Raw genomic sequence first — 22,056 nt, 5'->3', positions numbered from 1 at the left:
CGTCATGATTCAGAGCGGTGGTGCCTCGTGCCAGGGTCGGCAACCAGCGTAACAAGCAGAGGCATGTGTTTGTCGAATTTGGTATTAAACTCAACATTTTAACATCCGCGATGCACGTGAATACGAGGCGGTGGTCCTTAATGAAAACATAGAAACTGTCACGTCGTAGCGGCACTGCTCGAGTGTCAGTGAGGATCACTACGGCTCACGACTGTACCCACACAGATACTCGTCGACAAACATTGACTAGTACACTTGTGATTTGATGCATCTAACTTGAGATGATGTATCATCTTCATCGATTCATCATCGCAGCGTCCCACCACTGAACACGATGCTCTGTGTGGTGGTTGTGTGCGTGTGGAAGGAGCGAATACTCGAGAGGCAGTTTATTCTCTTCCCTGCTGAACACTGAGGCTGAAGTCCAGCCAAATGACACGCAGCCTCCCGTGCCTCGTCCCCCAGCAGCATTGATCATTCTTGTCCCGCCCCCCATGCAAGGGTCCTCTGTCTTGCTCCCTTTCGTCCAAATTAAATGAAGGGACCTCCTGGCATGGGGCAGAAGGTGAATGTGTGGATGTCTGAGCCGCCCTGGGTCTAATGCCTGCGGGGGGAAGCCCCACAATGCACCGCTAACCTATTCAACCTCCAGTGCTCAAGACTATTGCCAGAAACAAGTCAACTGCCAGAGAGTTCATTCACCTCTCACCAGTACAGAGGCTGTAACATTCACTCTGTAACAATTTATTTTTTCGTTCTGGGTAGTAAGTGTTATTTTCCAATTACTTGTGCCTCAAAAGTACAGAAAATGACTTATTCTCCACAAACTTTGCTTTTGTGACCAGGACTTTACGTGAAGGAATGACACAAATGCACACGTTTTCTGGTGAATAATAGCCCTTTTCTATACTTGTGAGGCATAAGCAATTCGAAAATAACACTACCCAGGAACAAAAATATTTTACATAGTGAATTACTCTGTCCACGTACCCATTTTCAGTCTGCTTAAGTGTAGTTGCTCAAACTCTGTATTTCATGGTAGCAAAGCATGTATAGGTTCTTCTAACTTACTCAATAAAAAAAATGCGTTGCACTCTAATCGATTTCACCTTCAATCGTACCGTGTGTTGCTCACCGCGTGGCTTATTGGCCCTTTGGCCATGTGTTCGGGAACCATGGTATTAATACAATTGAATCGCAATCCAAATACTAAACTAAACAACCTTTATGTCTTCGAGCATTTTTGTTTTTTATCATGCTCTTGCTGAAATAGCTGTACATTTCAGAAACGCCTTAGTTTAAACTTGTCCTTTGACATCTTCCATTTTATCTGCTGTTTATTTGTATGCTCTGGTTTGAATTCACACTAGGAATGATCATTGTAACCCTAAAAAGAAATATATGGCACGCAAATACGACAGCAGACAAGGTCTCACGGTTTTTTTGGTGAATGCGGTCATATTTTATGGCCGAGATAAAACATAAACAAAGCCTCAGTTGTTCATCAACTGATGCTCAAGAACACGGCCATAGAAGAACTTGTGTCTCGTCTTGCACAAGTCCGGATGTGTCATTCCACGCTCGCTGCCTTCGGGGCAACAGAAGAAAACACGAAACGGTGACCTGCCGACGCACACAGATGGATGGGACCTGAAGGCAATCAGTGCCTCGAGATTCACGACACATTAGCCTAATTATGTTTGGGTGCTATCGAGTTCCTTATTGGCACCGGCTGATCCGCCAGTACCTGCAGGTATTGAGCTCCAGAATTTGAATGGTTTTTTTTGTCCCCCATCCTCTTTGTTGAAAATAACCGGAATGCCGTTTTGCGTTTATTTCATTTCGCTTTTCTGCGGCGTTGTCAGTGGGGAATAGAAAGACGTCAGTTTAATTGTCCCCGCGATGCTGAGTTACTTCGATTGGCTGCACAGTTGCCGGTGACCTCTCTAACACCGCATTCACGTGAGTGGATAACCACAAATAAAGCCCAGCGTTTCCTGAAACGTCAGGTTTCTTCCTGAAGGTAGTCTCACTGAGTAATGACGATGGCTGATCGTCAACACACTGTATATAAACTTTTGTAATTGGAAAACTATTTAACAACAAGCTATTTTGTTTCATTTTACCAAGTAAGGCCCACTGAGCTATGTAGCTCTTTTTCAGAAGCGACCTGGCGATCACAAGTCACAGCTCACCAAAGTGGCTCATCACGTGGAAATGTAAAGCAGCCAAATACTCTAAACGCGTCATGTTGATTCCAACGTGGAGGAAAAAAATCGGAGGAACCGGAGAAAAATCCACGCGACCACGGGGAGAGCATGCAAGCTTCAAATATACAGGCGGCGTCAGGGTCTGGATCAAACCCACGACCACCTGAATTACAGTCAGTTAACACCTCGCCACAATTCAACACAAGCCACGGCCAATCCACTGCTAGATGAAGGCCTCCCCAAGTTGCCGCCATCTCTCCCAATCCTGCCGTGTCATAATTTCAAATTACGAACTGTAACGACTCTTAAATAATTATGCAATCCCAAAGCCAATTCATCGCTCCATCTCCTTTGGTCAATGCCCTCCCAGACGTGTGCCATTCCTCGGCTATCACTCGGCGATGATTCTTGACTATCGACCATCTGTCCGACTCGTGATGTGTCCTGCCCAAGCACACTTACTTTTCCTACAAGAATTCTGTAAAAAAGCAAAAAGTAGACAATTAAAGGTACTTGCTGCTGACAGAAATACTACATGAGGAAACCCTAGGGCGATATTTGCACGGCAAAATGGTTCTGAGAATTTTAGTTAAACGTCTTTACATATGCATGCATAATTAAATACTCGAGGGAGCGCAACTTTGCTTTTTCCACGCGATGAATGATGTAGATGAATGCACAGCGACGCTTTTCGCAAGACAGATACCAATCGCTAAAGTTTTTGCTCGATCGTATTAATGAATGTCATCAATACAAATTACAAACCGAAACGACTGTTGAATAATTATGCGATCAAATCAAATATTCATACCATCCTACCTGCCACATTACCTCCAATTCCATACAGGAGATTACATCGAATCGAGGCTGTATAGTTTACTAGTGCAAGGTGGTATATTTCTCAAATGGTTTCTTAATTATCCTACGTTTCGTATGCCTTCAGTTAGGGAAGGCTTGTTGGATACATTTAAATAATTGTATAATTTTCTCATTACTGTTGTGCATGTGGTGCACACTGAGGTTTTATAGAAGATAATTTAATTAAAAACTGAAACAATGATGCATTTACGATGAAACTCATTTGAATCAATAAAGTAGTAACTATCCCCCCAACTTTACTTGCGCGTCATGTATTTTTTTTACCGACAGTGGTTTTGACATAGACGGAAGTTAAAGTTGAAAGCACCTTGTCGTTGTTTTTAAATTGTGATTACTTTTTTACATTTTACGCGATGGCAAAGAAATTACGATCTGCTGGATACACGATGCAATTTCTCGGTGACATAAACCTCTTACTCTATTTAAGTAAGACGTTGCCTAACAACAGATGTGTTATACAGTCATCATTAAAATAACCTTTCTCAATGCTACACGACTTTAGCGAGGCACGTACGAAGTCCTACGACCACGTGGGGTTTCGTGGCTGTGCTTTGTAGCTCGCTGTTGTGTTTTTGTTTTTGGTGGTGCCCACGAGTTTTGTTCAGGAATAATTCCTCAACAGTCTGCCAGGACGTGGAGCGAAACGTCGGAAAACATGGAACCCTGAAAGCCCATCAGATAGAGAGAGAGAGAGGGAGGAAGCAACGCGCGAAGTTTCCTCCTGAATGTGAAGGGGGTCAAGTGAGCAGGCCCATGTGAACGCCACAGCTTTCACGCGGGTGATGCTCGGACGGCGTAGATCATGTTTGAGGTGGCCACGGAATGCGCGGCTAAAATTAGACTTGCCTGGCAACGGCCCCGAACCAAAATCGACGTGGCCCAATCCTGGCCAGTCCCGCTAAGTGGCAAGAAATTGACTCGCGCTTACCATAAAACACGGCGATACGCACTTTGCATTGCCTTGCCCTCATGGCACGGCTATTTTCATCCCCCTACTAATCTGTGGTTGTCACGGATCTCTGCACGTTTGCTGCGGCGACACAGACGCGTGCAATCGCTGTGTAATTTTAGTAAACATTTACTTTCTGTGGAAATTGTTCACCTTTTCTTAGAATCTGTGTAAAACAGCGAATGACATCCAGATGTGTGTTTCTTCATTCTACGTTGCTTCACGAGGAGCTCGTTTGGATGTAAAAGTGACCCGGGTTTATCCATGGCTTCTTTCAAGTCTCCTTTTTTGGCTGCATTGCGTTTAATTCTGAGGTCGGGCTGTGATATTGACTTCAATTATAATTTATGGATATAATAACCTTATGATTCATAATAGATTTTCGGTCAGATCATATCAATAAGATGTGTCTTGTACACCCTCCTTCACCCGACACAGCCAATGAATAATTAAACAATTAGCTAATTAATTAGATTAAATAATAACAAATTTCCATTTTTGTTAATAAAACTATTATTAATAATGTATAAAACATCATAACATTAGTCAAGAAATCCTGACATGTTGATTGTCGTACCGTACATTGTTCGTCGTTTCGCTCCGCACGTGGGAATCTTATGCAGGAACTGAATATTCAGGGAGCTTCTTGGGAGAGGCTTGCAGTACATGCAGTGAAACGTCGGACACCATTCCAAGCGACACGCGGTACAACTCAGAGCCAGAGAGCTATCCAGCGTGACCAAGAACACCTGTACACTAGTCAAAGTGATTGCTCTAACAAGCATCCGGGTGATGCTCATCTTCCTTTAACAGCCTGTGGTGGAAACTCCACATTTCTGTGACGAGGGTGAGTTTTTCCTGAGGAAAACCACTGTTACTCAGGTAACCTTGGGCAAAGTTTGTTTAATAATGGAAGCACAGTATATCACAGGTGACAATCTCCAGTTGCGTGCCACAGTACTGTGTGTGTGTCTCTCAAGTTTAGCTCTTCATCAATTGGTATAGTTGTATCTTACAATTATATGTGAAATGTTCACGATTTTTTTTAGCACTTGTGTTTAAAGAGTGATGCTATCTCTCTGAGCGCTGAGGTGCGGGCAAGTCCCTGGGTTTGAATCCAGACAGCTGCCTGACATTAAACTGGGTTCTCAAGTTGATGGTCTTAGCCTCGTCACCAATAATTAAATCAAACAAACAAAATAAATCATCACATATTTGGTTCTGCGCTGGCTAAATTGTAGCTCTGAGAATGAAACAATGTTGCTTAGACTATCATGTGATGAACATTATTGTCAGTGGAATGGATGTTGGGAAAGTGCTGCCCCTCCGGTGTGGGACAGAGGTCACTTGAAGGGGTCTCAGAGGTAGTTCTGTGGTGTCTGCTTCTGTAGGACGCTCAGTTCTGTGAGAGGTCCAATTGGTTATTTTGTTTCGTGACATCATTCCGATAGCACCATTGGAATAAAAAAAAATGGGGGGGTCTAAAAAAAGTAGTGCTGTTCATAATGGGTCGTTTTCTGAAGCTGTGAGCTAACGCAATGCATCTGATTACAATTGCACTAAACATTTCTAGCATTAGACGCACCAGCAACACACTGTGATGGTCTAATAGTGGATGCCTGATGCCTAATAGTGCCACTAAATCCTGTATCGATTGAAATTCCATCCCGTCGCGTTATGATAAATGATGGTCAGACAATGCTTAATGCAAACCACCAGATATTGATTATCGTAAAGCGCATTAATCCTTTAAAAACAACCCGGCAAACATTAAAATGGCTCTCAAAGAATCGAAAACGTCATGCAGGGACATTTTCCTACGTTTGTGTTGAGAGATTTTTGTTTTAATTTAGAGGCTTAGGAATATACATTTTAAAATAAGTTGCGACGAATGGCATATTGATGAGCGGGCTTAGGCATTCTACAGTACAATTTAGATATCCTTTTTCACGATCCGATTATTATCATGCACAAGCTGTCAGTTGCGCAAGAAACAGCTAAATAATTAAAATAACTACGAAAACGACGATGTCATATAACCACCAAGCCATTAATTACTCCGCATATGTTTCGTAGACCACTAATTTAATGGATAATTACATATAACCTTCCCTATTGTGCTATGTCATAAATGTTTAAACGTGATATATGCTTAAAATATTTTTTTGCAACGACGATGATGATGTGACGATATAGTATTTTACAAATCGGATGATACTGTCACAGTGGTTTTTGTTTAATATCAAGGAGATAAATTGATATAGCGTAGGACTGCCATATCTCTCTAGCAGCCCTTGGACTAACGCCAGTGCCGGACCCACACGATTGTGGTTCGGGCTTGACAGCTCCGTGTCATTCCCGCCAGCTCATCTGACTCGCACCCAGAGAGCGCGAGAGCGTGCCTCTGGTGTGCCAGTTTCAAGCTGACCCTCCCCTGTTGGGAAAAGTAACCAAAAAAAATAACAAAAGTAAGTTTCATAATTAGTTTCTTTTGGGTGGGATCGTCGTAGAGGTAGAATGCCGATCGGTTTTGTGTTTCTGTCATCCACGACCCGAGAGAGCCAATCAAATCAACGTGTCACGTGGGCAAATATGCCAATTGATTTGGATTTTCAGCCAAGCGGAATGTTGAAAAGCAAGCAAACTGTTGACAGTTGTGTAAGACGCTGAGCTGGATATTACTTCCGACATCATCAAGTGTTCACGAAGCTCATGATTGTAAACCAACTTCGCTTGCTTTTCAACCTTCCGGTTTGCTGATAAACCAAATAACACGTTTTCCCACGTGGGTAGAGAGGGGGGGGGGCAGTGGAGCGGGAACAGTGGAAGAGGGGGGGGGGGAGCAGGCGAGGAGATACAGGAGGGGGCAGCGCGGGTCTGGGGAGATTCTGGCGGGGAACGGATTGTGAGAGGGCGGGGGCAAGTGTGGACTGGGGGGAAATTAAGGACCCCCTCCCCAACCTCGTGTCGGTTCTACTTTACACGAGCAGAGCTGGAGGTCCCCGCTGTTGACATCCCGTCTAGCCGGGTCCAGCCGGGTCCAGCCGGTCGACACATCTGAGCAGCAGGACAATGCAGCGACAGGCAATCGCGACCTCTCCGCGCGCACACGGGAGGGGTGACGACCTCGGGCAGCATGCGCGAGAGACGACGGCACGGACCACTCCTGACTCGTCCGGCTTCGCGGTGAACTTTGGTTTCACGTTTGTTTTGATCGCGAGCTGTTTTAAACACCCTCGATGCTGGGTGCAGCAGCTGCACACAACCACTCCCTCGTCCTTAAGGGATCACAACAACAACAAGAGGAGAGAGAGGGGAGGGAAAAAAAGAGAGAGCGAGAGGGAGGGAGGGAGAACGAGAGAGAACGAGAGAGTGAGCGAGAGGGTGGGGGTACATAAAGGAAAGCATAAAAAAAACGAAAAAAAAACGAAATGATGAACGAAGCAAAGTGCCGACTACACCGAGCATCTTCTCGTTTCCTCTGATCGTAAAAAAAGAGGGGGGGGGAGGGGGACAGAGGGGGGAGGAGGCTGTTGGGGGCTCGCGCTGTTCGCGAGGAGCGCCTGTGGATGTCGGCATCATTGCGGTGCACGAGGGGGGGGGGTGGGCGGACAGCACCACGCTCGGTCGCCTTCCGTCTCCCCAGTGGCGATGTTGACGCACCGCACCAGGTGCTCATTTGAGGCTGAGTCGATCTAGGAGACGCCCGGGGCCGGTTCAATTAACGGTCACCGGTGTTGGCCGTGAGCGGGAATCAAACTCGGGTGGCCGGGTCCGCAGAGCAACGCAGCGCTGACGGCTGCCCATCGCTGCGTCACCACTTCTGTAAACACACGGACATGCACTCGTGTTGATTGTGCGACTTGTATACTCGACTGTTCGATTCAGAAGAGCCATCGGTGATTGCTAAGGCGCTCGCGAGTGTAGCGAGTTCATTGCGCTCGGCCGGCGAAACCGATGACCGCACGGCAATGCATCGAATTGTCATTTAGTTCTCCCGGTAAGGAGTCAAAATCAAGAAAAATGTTACGAGCGATGTTGCTATGTCACAATATTGTGTGGACTTCTGTCAACATTGTAAACTTGTGCTTTATTAAAATCACTCTACCGCTCTATGTACTGTGACGATGGGCCGTTGCCCAGAGCGTCAGCTGTTATATTTCATTCTATTCCCTTTTGAGGCGGCGTTACTGACAAATGTGTTGGGTTTGTCGTGGTTGAGCTGGATTGTCAAGTGCAGCGGGTTTATCGGTCTCAGCCTGGTAAAGCAATGCCTGCACACACACAAATAGACTGCGTTGACTTTACTTGTTCATATAATTCAGCTTATTTAGCCACTGTAAATAAAAACATGTTGATTGACATGCAATGAACAGTCTTGACGGGGCATGTCATAAATCACGTGCCCCTGGTGTGGATACATCGTCCTATTGAATCGTCCTGTTGAATAAATAGTCATATTGAATCGTTCTATTGAATTGGCTTCAGAGATAAACATGTCCCAGTGAATTGGCTTCAGAGATGAGACGTCGTGCTGTAATATCTTCCTCCGGGCACACACGGTGGTACACTGCTCCCGGTGACAGCTCCTGATGCATATGTATCGACTTCCAGACATGATGCCGATGGTACATTTGATGGTTACATTTGGATTTAAAACAAATTAGACATTTAAAAACGTAGAACACGTGTATAATTACTATGGGAAGCGTTATTTACAGATGAGACCTTCGGGAAAGGGCACTTTGGTTATTTAAATGTAAATGTGTTAGACACATTTGTAAATGCGCTGACGTGAAAGAGCTCCCAGTGCGATCTGCTGCAGGGCTCCAGCCCTGCCCTCGTGTAGAGAGAGCTTCGATGTTGCGGCGTGGCGCTTTGCGCGTGCCAAAAACTGCACCTGCGCAGCGTATTCATTACTTAGGGGCCGTCCATAAATAACGTCACGCACCTGGGGGGGGGGGGGGGTCAGACATTTGTGACGATGTGTGACGAAGGGGGGGGGGGGGGGTGAGAAATGTGACGTCACATCAAAATGCGCAACTTTAAATAAATATAGACAACACATTCTACTTCATTAAATAGAGGGTTTAATAAATGTTTTATCCTACAACGTCAGAGTGCAGCGCCACATTAATTACACACTACAATGACAATAGTTTAAAGCGTGTTTTATTTGGGGGGGGGGGGGCAGAGCTTCGTGACGTCATATTTGAAGGGGTCTGACCTTTTGTGACGCCGTGAGACGAAGGGGGTGGGGGGCGTCAAATATCGTCCAAAATCGCGTGACGTCATTTATGGACGGCCCCTTATTTGTTGACGTTTATTTCCAACAGTGTGCTTCGCACTGTTATTTCAGTCTCATAGTCAAGAGCTCCACATGTTTCTATCACAACATCAAATCTAAGTAATGACATTAAAGATCTGAGCGATGCTTATCTTTATATAATCAAGAAATGCGTACGTATAACATACATTCTAATTGAACATTGCATTTTAATTCCAGCACCGTATCGTCATCGGCGGCTTTGATCCATCCACCACTGGGATGTGGCCATGTCCCACCCACTGGCATTGCAACGACGCGTCCAGGTCCTGCACACGAAGCCAATCCCATGGCCCAATATCTGTGGCACAGGCCCTCTCCTCTCTCGCGTCCCCCCTCCCTTTCACCGCCACTCCGACGTTTAGTCGAGAGCAGCATCCATCGTCCATTCTGACGACGTGTTGTGCCGAAGCCGACTTACTTTTCCTGGCAATCTGACGTCTTTAACTTGCATGTCTTCTCAAGTCCACGTGTTATCTCTTCCGGTCTCTAAGTTCCATTGCAGGCATGCAGCTCTCCGTGATTCTTCGTGCAATTTTAGGATTGTGTTCCGTTTTCATTGTTCCTGTCGCTGATCCACACATCGGCAGGCCAAGCACACTGGTGACAAACGTTCTTCTCTAGGCACAGTGTCATATGAAGTTTCTTTCCCAAAAGCAGAATTTGTATCTCCATCCTGCAGCTATTAAGTATTTTAGTACCATAATGCTTACTCATGTCTTAATTCAGTCATTTTAGTTTATTTCCATTTGTTGCAATAATGACTATTATCAAAAAATGTGATGTGGTCAATAATGTCTGCATATTTATTATTGCCTTAATATCTCGACTCAAGTTGCCAGGAAACATTTTCTAATGTCACCGTGAAAAACGTTGGTGAAGGCCTAATTAATAGGAATATTTACAATATTAAACATTTACAAAGATGGGACAGATACCCTCATATTGCACAAGTAAAATAACAAATACACACTAAAATAAGTCAGACGAGGTATAGATTTGTACTAAAGCTGAGTGCAGTACAACCAGTCCACCCATTAGGCTGACATAAGACTGTTAGTTCGAGGTCAGAGCAAACGTTATATTGTCCAATCAGTTTAATATAGATTAGAAATGCGTAGTATTTAATTTCATGATTAAATATATGGGGGGAATGGAATGACAATACATCCATAGATCACGACATCTATCTTCCTGTTCCTGCGAAGAGTGAAGTTCATCTTTCTGAGACTAAAAGTCATGGAAGTGATCACAGTCATATTGTAAACATGATTAGAGTGAAGAGATACACATGCACACATGTGTATGTCCAGAGCTGGTACCTCTGTACACGTGAGTGCACTTTCAATAACAACATTTGTACAGTATAATAAAAAAATTCAACCCATATTTCTGCCAAGCAATTTCAGCACACGAATCTACCATATGAATCTACAGATTGTATATTTACAACAAACACACACAACGCCAGCATTAAACTCTCAACAAATCAAGCCCACCAAACTAAGCACGTGTACATGCACACCAACACGTACCCAAACACACACAACGCCAGCATTAAACTTTCAACAAATCAAGCCCGCTAAACTAAACACGTGTACATGCACACCAACACGTACCCGAACACACACAACGCCAGCATTAAACTCTCAACAAATCAAGCCCACCAAACTAAACACGTGTACATGCACACCAACACGTACCCGAACACACACAACGCCAGCATTAAACTCTCAACAAATCAAGCCCAACAAACTAAACACATGTACATGCACACCAACACGTACCCGAACACACACAACGCCAGCATTAAACTCTCAACAAATCAAGCCCACCAAACTAAACACGTGTACATGCACACCAACACGTGCCCGAACACACACAACGCCAGCATTAAACTCTCAACAAATCAAGCCCACCAAACTAAACACGTGTACATGCACACCAACACGTGCCCGAACACACACAACGCCAACATTAAACTCTCAACAAATCAAGCCCACCAAACTAAACACGTGTACATGCACACCAACACGTACCCAAACACACACAACGCCAGCATTAAACTCTCAACAAATCAAGCCCACCAAACTAAACACGTGTACATGCACACCAACACGTACCCGAACACACACAACGCATGAAGACCACAACGCAGCTTCCACGCGTGGCGCTCAGCTGCTATTTGGAGACGCGTTTTTTGGACGTTGAACAAAAGAATAATCCACGCGCTGACTTGATGTGTTTTTTTATTGTGCAAAACGTGTTTTTATACACGTGGCATTGCTTTACAAAACAAAAAGCCACACTTCGCGTGACAGCCAGGGTTTGTAGACATTTATCCGAAGCACTTTTTACCCACACTTTTTGCATCTTAAGAAGATGTCATGCATGCCCAAGAGACACCTAATTCAATTTCGCCTACACACATGTCCGCTGTTCATGTGTCACTGTTAACTGGACCATTGTTTGACTCTTTTGACTGTTATAAATCTATCCTATTTATTTTCAACTGTCATGACACCGCCTGCTTTGTCGCGCTTTAAAGATCCATGCCGGCGACATGTTTGGGCAGAGGTTGTCAGCGGAAAGTTTTAGGGCGATGGGATTGTTGGTTTTAAAGTGCGTCCCTTTCTGCTGTGCAATCAATCAATAGGCGACTCTTCTGAACGATAACGAATGGGAGCACGAGGCTCGAACCAATCTATCCCCATGTTGATAGCACGCTGGCTTACCCTGCAATACGCCTCGCTGGGCCTCAAGACTCTTTTTCAGATGGCTCCTACCAAGTTTTTGCAGGAGGCGGCAATGCTGCTTTGTGAAATCCCAAATGAGTTTAAATTTGTAGGAAGTTTTTTAGCATTGGGATGTTTGGCCAATACCGGTGACATAGTAAGTATGTTTTAACGATAGGAGGACACCGCAGAGCCCAGAATAAAGAGTGGGAGACGACAGAAACTCCACGCAGGAAGATCCCAAGTCAGGAATTGCACCCAGCCCCTTCTTGCTGCTGCGAGGGATAAGCGTTACCCCTGTGTCAACCTGCCCCCCACTTAGTCCCATGTCGGCCAGGCGAGTCATCGTGACACCTTTCACGTCACCGTGCGAGAGTGCGAGAGAGGGGCTAAGGCAGGGGTCGGCAACCTGCGGCTCCGGAGCCGCATGCGGCTCTTTTGAACCTTGACCGCGGCTCCGGGGCGGATGCTAGCGAGGGGAGGAGGCGCACTGTGACACCTGCTCTGGCGTTGCCGCTGCTGACAGGTCGCCGCTCCGCTCCACACTGCCCGCCCGGTGACAGGCAATAACGTTGCCGTTGCTTTGTCACATGTTTGGAAGAAGTAAAAACCTTCCTGGGCAGCAAAGAGCTCACCTTTGCTGAGCTGGAACAGCCAGAGTGGCTGGAAAAATTACATTTTATGGTAGACATGACAGCACATCTAAACACGCTAAATACAACCCTTCAGGGGAAAGGAGGCACAGCCCTGCACATGCTGGAGGAGGTTTTGGCATTCGAGCGCAAGTTGACAGTGTTTGTCAAAGATTTACAGAGAGGTACACTGTCTCACTTTCCCTCTTTGAGAGAGTTCAAACAAAGTCATGATACGATAAATTTGGAATATTTCAAGTCTGCAATCACCACAATGCAAAGTTCGTTTGGGAAACGATTCTGTGAGTTCAGAGAGGAAAAAACGACATTATCCTTCCCTGTCACTCCCCTGGCGATCGATCCATCCCTATTGAATATGACTGCATTTGCAGGTGTAAGTCAACCTGATCTTGAGATGGAACTGGCCGATATAGCCGACAAAGATATATGGGTGTCCAAGTTCAAATGCTTGACCGCTACTCTTGAGGATGTTGCCCGTCAGAAGGCCATTCTGGCTCAGAATCATAAATGGAGTGATATTGAAAACCTTCCCAAACAGGACAAACTTGTATTCGAAACATGGAATGCCATCCCCAACACTTATATAAACATGAAAAAGTATGCATTTGGAGTCCTGTCGATCTTCGGCTCCACATATGTATGTGAGCAGGTCTTCTCCAACATGAGCTATATTAAAAACAAACATCGATCACGCCTCACAGATGACAGCTTGCAAGCCTGTGTGAAAATGAAGGTGACGTCTTACAGCCCTGATGTGCAGACACTGTGCACTGAGGTTCAGGAGCAAAAATCCCATTAACCAGGTAATTTAGCTATTAATTTGCAAAAATATATTTTACATTGTTAAGTGAAAAAGTCCTTTTTTTATTCAGATTGACAGCTGACTGCACGATCCTATATATATAGCAATAAGGTAAGAAACAATATATGCAGTGTTATATTTGTTTTAAATGTTGCAATGGTTTTGCGGCTCCCAGTTTATTTTTTCCTTCGGAAACGGGTCCAAGTGGCTCTTTATGTCTTAAAGGTTGCAGACCCCTGGGCTAAGGGGATCTATTCCTGTAACGAGCACAGGCTCATCTCAGAGCTCCACTTCTCATGCTATTTATTCCAGGGATGCCCAACATCCGACCTCGTTAATAGCTCCTTCTGAAATCAAGGCCTGATAATTATCATTGTCACGCTCTGTTATGATGATCGTTACACTATAGCATGCACGCTGTTTTTAGTGTGTTTAGTAAAATAAATACGGATTTTCTCATTCTTGCATGCACACTGCCCATATGTGACTTTAATTAACATCATCCTGTGGCTATTTGTTAATTGAAGGCAGAGCGAGGTTTGTTTTTGCCCCTCAAGTTTCCACGGAATAAAGCATCAACAATAAAAGCCCGTGGCTTTATATTGCCACAGTGTCTGTTTTCAATCTCCGTTTGTTTAAACATCTTCATACCACTTTGTGTTTTCATTGTAAGCCAAGCAGATGGATGCACAACGGTCCATTTCTGACCGCTCCAAGGCACCGTGAATCCGCCGTGGGCTCGCAGGACTCGAGATCTCGGCCAAGGGAGCCACATGCGTGGGGTCGCCAGGCGCAGCGTTGATTGCGTTACCAAAATCAGCGGCTAAAATCGGAATCAACTAGATCGTATTTTGTACCTTCCTCAACGATGGCCATGAGTGGATGAACAGTTTCAAGCGTGACAATTATCTTCTATTTCGGATTTATTTTATCGTCTTTTCCAGGCCGCTACAAATGTCTACTCCGACTAACCGCCAAACACCAAGGCGTGACTCACATTGCCAAATTAGAAAATTGAACCACAACTTACTCAACCGAGATCATACGCAGCAATCATCGCCCCCTGCTGGGAGACTCATGCCCCAGGTCCCGCTTGCAAATTAAATTATCCTGGCCTCCACAGGTTGAACAACACAAACTTGACGATGATGAAATTCACGAAGATGAATGAAAAGAAAGACCAATAATTGTATTCACGTTCTTGGAAACTGAAGTATAAAGAGAAACACCAAACATGGCAATTGCCGATGTATGTGCAGCATGTACAAAATACTAATATAGATTAATATCCAAAATACCTACTGAATTTACTGATTGGCTGAGTCGATGATGTTGGGGTGGCGTTGCCCGCCCCTCACACCAACATCAAGAGCTCAGAGTGTTTGACACAAAATATTTGACTGCTTTTTTGTTTGTCCTTCTTGCGCACCTCCGATTAGCACGGCTGGCTAAGTACGGTGCGAAAGAAGTTCAGCACGCGTACATACACACGCACACAGTCGAGTAGACTCGGATAATAATTACGTGAACATCAACAGCGTCGGTCTTCAATAAGAGTCCACAGGTTTCCGTGGACGAAACGAAGTCTGCGGCTAAGACGACCGCAGCCGACGACACCAACAACTGGACCGGTCACTCGCGTCAATCGCCGACGGAGCCGTCGCTCCGCACGGCGTCTGCACATCGTGCGAGCTCCCATGCCCCCCCCACCCCCCCCCCCCCCCCACGACGTTCTCTCTCTTCTCTCCGAGCCAGTCGACCGCAATCGGCGATTGTGCTGACGCTCCACGCGATGAAGGTTCGATGTCCGCATCGCAGCGAGGCGGATTGCTTTGTAAATCTGCTAAGTGGCAATCCGTCTTGCATCTGCAGTTGCCGCAGTCTACGGTCAAAACCGCATTCGGATTTGAATAGCGCGCAGCCATGCCAATGCTTCAATAAGAATAACGTCATTTGCTATTTTTCTATGTTATTGTCGTGCCTATTCTTTGGGCATTCTGAATAGCTGTTATAGTACTGTATTCAATCAAAAACAATAAATTTATAATATGCTACAGGAGAAGAACATTAAGAGAATTGTTTTATCAACGTAAGATTTGGCGTTGTGATTGCTACCAAGATGAGGCTGTGGAGGGAGCCGCGTGGCGAGTCGCCGCTGCTGAGCTCCTCGGTTGGAATCGGTGCAGTGACTTCACGTCCTGGTCACCAACGTCTGCATACACACAGACAATGATTGCGTGTGATGGGTGTTTGTTTGCCGGCCATTGGTGACCAGCCTCAAACCATGAACTCACTATGATTAAACCCCCAACTTAATCAAGGCGAATTGCCTGGATTAAAACCTCGGTCACACAGTGGTGCAGGCTCTGAGATAACCTCTGAGCCATCGAACCGCATCACACACACACACACACGTATAGATTTGAGCTCCCGTGCACTTTCAGGCAACACAATTTTCCAGTTTTTACTTAGTCCAACCAATATTGCAGCAAATAGTATTGATGAAAAAATGATTCTCCATTTTGGGATATAAAATCAAAGCAGTTTTTGATGAAGATTTGGTTATTAGAATATAAAAGTGCAGCACTTTCCATTTGCTTACTCACACCACTTATGCTAGAAGAGCCTCCACTATGATGAGCTTGATATCTTGTTGTCTTTCCCCGCACCTCCGATTAGCACTGTTGGCTACGTACGGTGCGAAAAAAGTTCAACATACATGCATAACGAGCTACTTGTGAGGGTATTTTGGCCTACCCTGCCACGCCAGATCGACTTCTTTGAACATGTGTGAGTACCCACACTTCACATTAGAATACATAAAATACAAAAGAATGTCAAGATTCTGGACGTTTTTCTGTGCCCCCTCCTGGACTAATTTCCCCATATAGACGACATTTTGTCATCATGAAATGTCAATCCTGGATCTCCGCAGTGAACGGCATTGTGGGGGCACCCTCACAGAGCGTTGACAGCATCACAAAGAATAACACAACAATTGTGAGCCAGACAATGAAATTGCTATGGGATCAACATCAAACTCAACAAGGTTACAGCCATAGGTGCAAAACACGAATACAATTTAGTCACGGCCATTGCAGCCACTTGGATCAGTCGCTTTGTTTCAGGTGAGGCCCATTGAGCTCAGAAATCGTTTTCACCGCGCTGCCAACAGACACAGGCAGATCTATCATTGCTCATTCTGTGTAGCGTTTAACATTTGTTTAAAGTTTAACATTGACTGTGTCGTGCCCCCCCCCCCTACACCCCACCTCCGTTTAGAACAAGGTCACAACTACAGAGTTGTTTCGGGTCACAGAGCCAGACAACAACTCATGGCACAGTGAAGCTCCAACACCGGGCATTGTATTTTATCACAACATTTATTGCCTGTATGAGTGGATTGCCATTTGGAAATTTCCCCTTGACTTTTGGGGCAATAGGTGGTATCGAGCCAAAGAGATGGCATTGTATTACCTCCAAACAATGTTAAAAGCAATAGGCCAATCTGTGTCTCTGTTGATGCTGTATAGAGTTTGGGGGCATGATTCTAGGAATCTGATTAGCCTTAATATGATTTTATTGCATCTTAATGGGCCTATTTCCTCTGGATCATAAAATCACAGCCAAGCTTATAAATTAAGGGAAATAATATTATAAATCGGCCATAAAATTATATGCAAACATATCCGATTTCCACTGCCATGTTCACAATGTGTGCATGGTCGTTACGATTTGAATACTACATACATTGTTATGGGATCTGTTTAAATTGTATTATACAAAACAACTATTAAATATAAGCAGGCGAGAGCAGCTTTTAGTGCTTTTTGAAAACTGAACTTGACATGGAAAATAAACAAAGCAATGTGCCGAAAGAAAACAGCAATGAATCGATGTGTCCTACCTAAGACGACTTGGTCATTAATTGAAAAAAAAAATGGAACAAAAACGTTGTGCACAAAAAAAGCGAGGAGAGATGCATGCTTGTGATCACATTGACAGACAGAAAGATGAACACATTGATGATAATATAAAAAGACAAGTTAATCACATCACTCAAACTGTTAAGACAAATAAGAGGGCTTTGTTGAAAGCACGGTGCTAGAAGGCACGATGTCCAATAGTCAGAGTAGAATGGCAGAGTCGATGCCAAGCAATGGAAGGCATCTGAGATGGCATCTACCTAGGAGACGGTGCAATGCAATCAGCACTTGCATATGTACTCGGTGAAGTCATATTATTATTATAATGAGTTGAGGAGGCCTTCATCCAGCAGTGGATTGACCATGGCTGGCTTACGATGACGACGAGAGCAGCACGCGAAGGCTGCCGAGTTGTGACCGCACGCAGCGACAGGCGGCGTGTCAGCACAGCTGGCGGGCTCTCGTCGCGAAATCAACAACAACAAAAACAACAACAACAGCAGAACGACATCCATAACGAGCCACGCATTGCGATGTACAGGCTGCGTGTTTGCAGGGAGCCGTGTCACTGTAACAGTCGCACACGCAGGCGCTTGGCACCATTTCACTGGGGCATTTATGAGTTAGCGCAGCCCAATTGCTCAGGCCACTCTAAAAGCTATTTTGTTCTATATATATTTCTTTATTATGATTTTTATTTTGCCAGCGGATTGTATTTCAGCCTGTAGCACGGAAAGTTTGTTGTTCACTTCAATGTTTTTATCTGCGAAGCGCTTTTTCCCCATGATGCAAGCACATGGTAAGTGTGTCAATAAATGGGTATTAAATATCAAGGCCATCTAGATTTAAACATATAATGGTTTTTACAAGCTGCATTACCTTTCCATGCTTGTTGGTAGACTCCAGATAAAGTTCTTGACTTTGCTCACATCACCTCCGATTAGCACGGTTGGTTATGTACGGTGCGAACGAAGTTCCCGTTCTCATCTTCGCTTAGCAGCGCTGGACTTGCACTCCACCCAGGTGAGGTACAGCAGAGTTATTCGATCGGGAGGTCACATTTGGTGGAAAAAACGTGTCGGTATTTACGTAATGTTGTATATTGAACTTCTTTAGCACCGTCCGTGGCCTGCCGCGCTCAATTGAGGTGCAGGAGAAGGACAATAAAATAAACACAAAAATCAGTTTCAAAGAAAAGAGTTTTCAATGTACAATGAGCTCTATAGGGCTCCGTTTAGATGAGGCCCTTTAACCAGCAGTGGCAAAAGCACTGCTGGTTAAAGGATGTTCCTTTACCTTGTCAATGTAGCTCATAACTTTGTCCATGATAATAATACTTTCACTTTTGTAGTTTGTTTCTCTCTAAGCACAAGCTGTACCTTCAACAGGGTTAAGTCACAATTGAGCACAACCTTTTCAAGTCAGCTGCAATCGCTCACCTCTGAAAGCGAAGATGCAGTGATTCACGCTCTCTGCATTATCAACTTATAAAGGGGCTGTCCATAAATGACGTCACGCGATTTTGGACGATTTTGACCCCCCCCCCCTCGTCACACGGCGTCACAAAAAGTCAGACCCCCCCTCACAAAGCTCTGCCCCCCCCCTAAACCAAATTTCGATTTTGAATATAAAACATGCTTCAAATCGCTTTAAAGTATTGTCATTGTAGTGCGTATTTAATGTGGCGCTGCACTCTGATGTTGGAGGAGAAAACAGAGCATGTTGTCTATATTTATTTAAAGTTGCGCATTTTGATGTGACCGTCACATTTCTCAACCCCCCCCCCCCCTCGTCACACATCGTCACAAATGTCTAACTCGCCCCCCCCCCTAGGTGCGTGACGTCATTTATGGACGGCCCCAAACCCGAGTTTGAATTCCAGCCACGGCTAACAACCAGTGGCGACCGCGATTCTCCAACCGACACTCACCAGCAGCAGCGCGGTGAAGTATGGTTCAGGACCTCTCGTGACCAACACGGCTTAGGGAGACCTTCATCCAGCAGTGGATTCACAAAGGGCTGTGAACGCAGCAATAACTATGAATGCAATTATCGAGCAGCACAGTTTTGAAAAATCACCAGCTGTCGGTGAATAATTTGTCGATTCAATCTCATCAAATAATGGGCAGTGGGACTTGTATATTGCGAGTGTTGAATTATTAGAATGTTAAATACCATGCGTAAATCATACAAATATGAAAAACATCAAACTAAAAAATTGTTGTTAAAGACGCTTAATAAATTAACGACGTGCTTCTCGCTGCACATCGCGAAATAAACCCTTCCCACAATTCTTGCTTCATTAAAACCCCCGATTGGTGATGTATTTCACAGAAGAAGCGAAGCCTCTCTCGCCGTGTAACAAATTGTGCTGGACATTTTCTTTGCGCTGGCGAAATATTTCATACAAAGGCTGCCTTTACAGTCCCATCCGTCAGCAGTAAGTGACGTGTCGTATATCCGTAATGGGCTTTTTGATTAACCAGAAATGTTTTCTCCAAATCAGCACTCGTGTCGGTATGTTGGAGTCCTATAGATATATTGAACGGAAGCTTTTGTGCATTTCCACCGATACGCTTTAATCTTGTGCTAAATCGTGCATATGCAGACCCCTGTGTTCATTAAAAGGTGCAGCCTTGCGATTGCTTGCTCAACGCCACTGCCGGCGGAAAGTTTTTCACTCAGGGGAGAGCATTTCCCAGAGGGTATTTTGGTCTACTCTTCCACACAGGCTAGACATCTCGGAAGAGATGGGAGTATCCACACCATTAACCCCACAACGCAACGTGACCAGCCAATTGACTCATTGTGGTGTCCCAATTTATCCTGCTGGGTGGACAGGGGCGATGGTTTTTAAGAAACTTGTCAGCTGTCACACTGGGAAATATGGATCCGAACTGGAGACCTCTCAATTGCAAGCCGGTACGCTAACCATTACACCACAAATCAAATCTGTAAATAGCGGGAAAATCTCATCATAACAGAATACTAGTGCAGGCTGGAAAGCAAAGAAGATGCAGAAATGTGTAAAAAGCACACACCGTCATTTGCACATATGGACCACAATGCACTTCTTCAGGAAATGAAAATGGGGGTTGTTGCAAATGCACAAAAGATCCTCATGGCGGTACCCCGGGGTACCAAATAATACAAAATGCCCGAGGCAGTAAAATATTAAATTTCTGGGACACTATTTTTCCCAGGGGTATACTTAACTCCGCGACTGGGGTACCAATCAATCCGAAATCAGTGCTACTCCGCGATGTCGAAACGCCAAACAGCATAAAAAAATTCGTTAAAATTCAACTCTGAATAGTGCATCGTGTATATCTCGTCGAGATGAGTCGATTGCCGCATCGCCGACCATCAACAGACTATGAATGACTGCATCACGGGGACATTATGCGAGAGCCGGGGTACTATGGACCCCCAGGTTACTGCCGCAAGGGGCAAATGCCTGTGTGCGTTTTACACATTTTTGTGTCTTGTTTGAAACAGTAGACCACAGCAGCATCCCTACACTGAATTCATAAGAGCAATGTATTGTTTGCTTATTATTCACAGAGTAAAGGAGGTTTTTAGATGCGTTTGATTCCCAGCCAAGGCCAACATCAGTGGTGAAGGAATTGTTAATTAATGCTGCCCCCACCCCCACCAAACATAACCAGCGTGGTGAAGTATGATCAAACAAACCACGTGACCAACACGGTGTGGAGAGGCCTTCACTCAGTAGTGGATTGACAAAGGCCTGTATATTATGATTATTATTAATATATGATAGTGTATTAGATTTAAACAAAAATAAGAATTGTTAAGTTTAATGTCTGCATGTTATGCTCACGTATGTGTCTATTCAATTTGTATTTATTTATAGAGCCCCTTCACTCAAGGCGCTTGACATCGCTTCCAACACAGTGACAGAGTAGAATGATGTCGATGGCAGGGGCGTGCTACGAGGATCGATGATTGAGTGACAGTGACAGAGGGATACTTCGGGATCACGAAAGGGCAGCGGAGGGACGGGAAGAAGTGGAGGGGCGAGGGGAAGGAAAAGGAAGCGAATGGGCAAGCGAGACGAGGTTTGCTTGGAGAATAAATACGCTTCTCTTAATTTAATATAAATATTGCAAGGTTCTATTCACTCTGAATATCAGCTTTGCCTGTGAGCTGGACAGGAGAGATGACAATACAGCCAACGGATGCTTAAATCTATCTGTGTGGAGCTTGGATTTTCTCTCGGTGACTCCGCTTTCTTTTGCGCATGCCAACACACGAATGGGACTGCTTCAACGTCTCAATCTAAGGCACTCTTCATTTGTTTTAGTTTTGCGGCTCAGAGAGGCTTTCCAGAGTAAAGGGAATTGCTTTGTTTTATTATCAAGCACATTATAATTAGGAAAATCAGCTATCGAATCGGCTGCGTTGCAAAAACTGCGTGCTCAGTGTGTGTACACACGACAACACAACCAACACGTGGAGTGAGTGAAACTCGTGCAAGTCCTCGGGTGTTGTCGAGTGGCCGCTGAGCTTTTGAAGCACTTCCTTGTGCCATGATGCACACTACTCGGTGTGGCTG

The 22,056-nt window shown here is 44.9% G+C and overlaps 1 long non-coding RNA gene across 1 annotated transcript; it reads right to left on the bottom strand.

Annotated features, from left to right (window-relative positions):
- Positions 1–9,597: 9,597 nt before the first annotated feature.
- Positions 9,598–18,965, bottom strand: LOC144727477 (uncharacterized). The gene is made up of 3 exons (XR_013587395.1): positions 18,360–18,965; positions 15,670–15,766; positions 9,598–9,935 (listed from the first exon to the last, which is right to left on the bottom strand). It is a non-coding gene; the product is annotated as an uncharacterized LOC144727477 (long non-coding RNA).
- Between the last annotated feature and the right edge of the window lie 3,091 nt (positions 18,966–22,056).

Source organism: Lampetra planeri, chromosome 25 (genome assembly GCF_965212315.1).
Source record: "Lampetra planeri chromosome 25, kcLamPlan1.2.h2, whole genome shotgun sequence".
In the NCBI taxonomy this organism is placed as follows: domain Eukaryota; kingdom Metazoa; phylum Chordata; class Hyperoartia; order Petromyzontiformes; family Petromyzontidae; genus Lampetra; species Lampetra planeri.
This window is presented reverse-complemented; position numbering and strand designations above follow the sequence as displayed.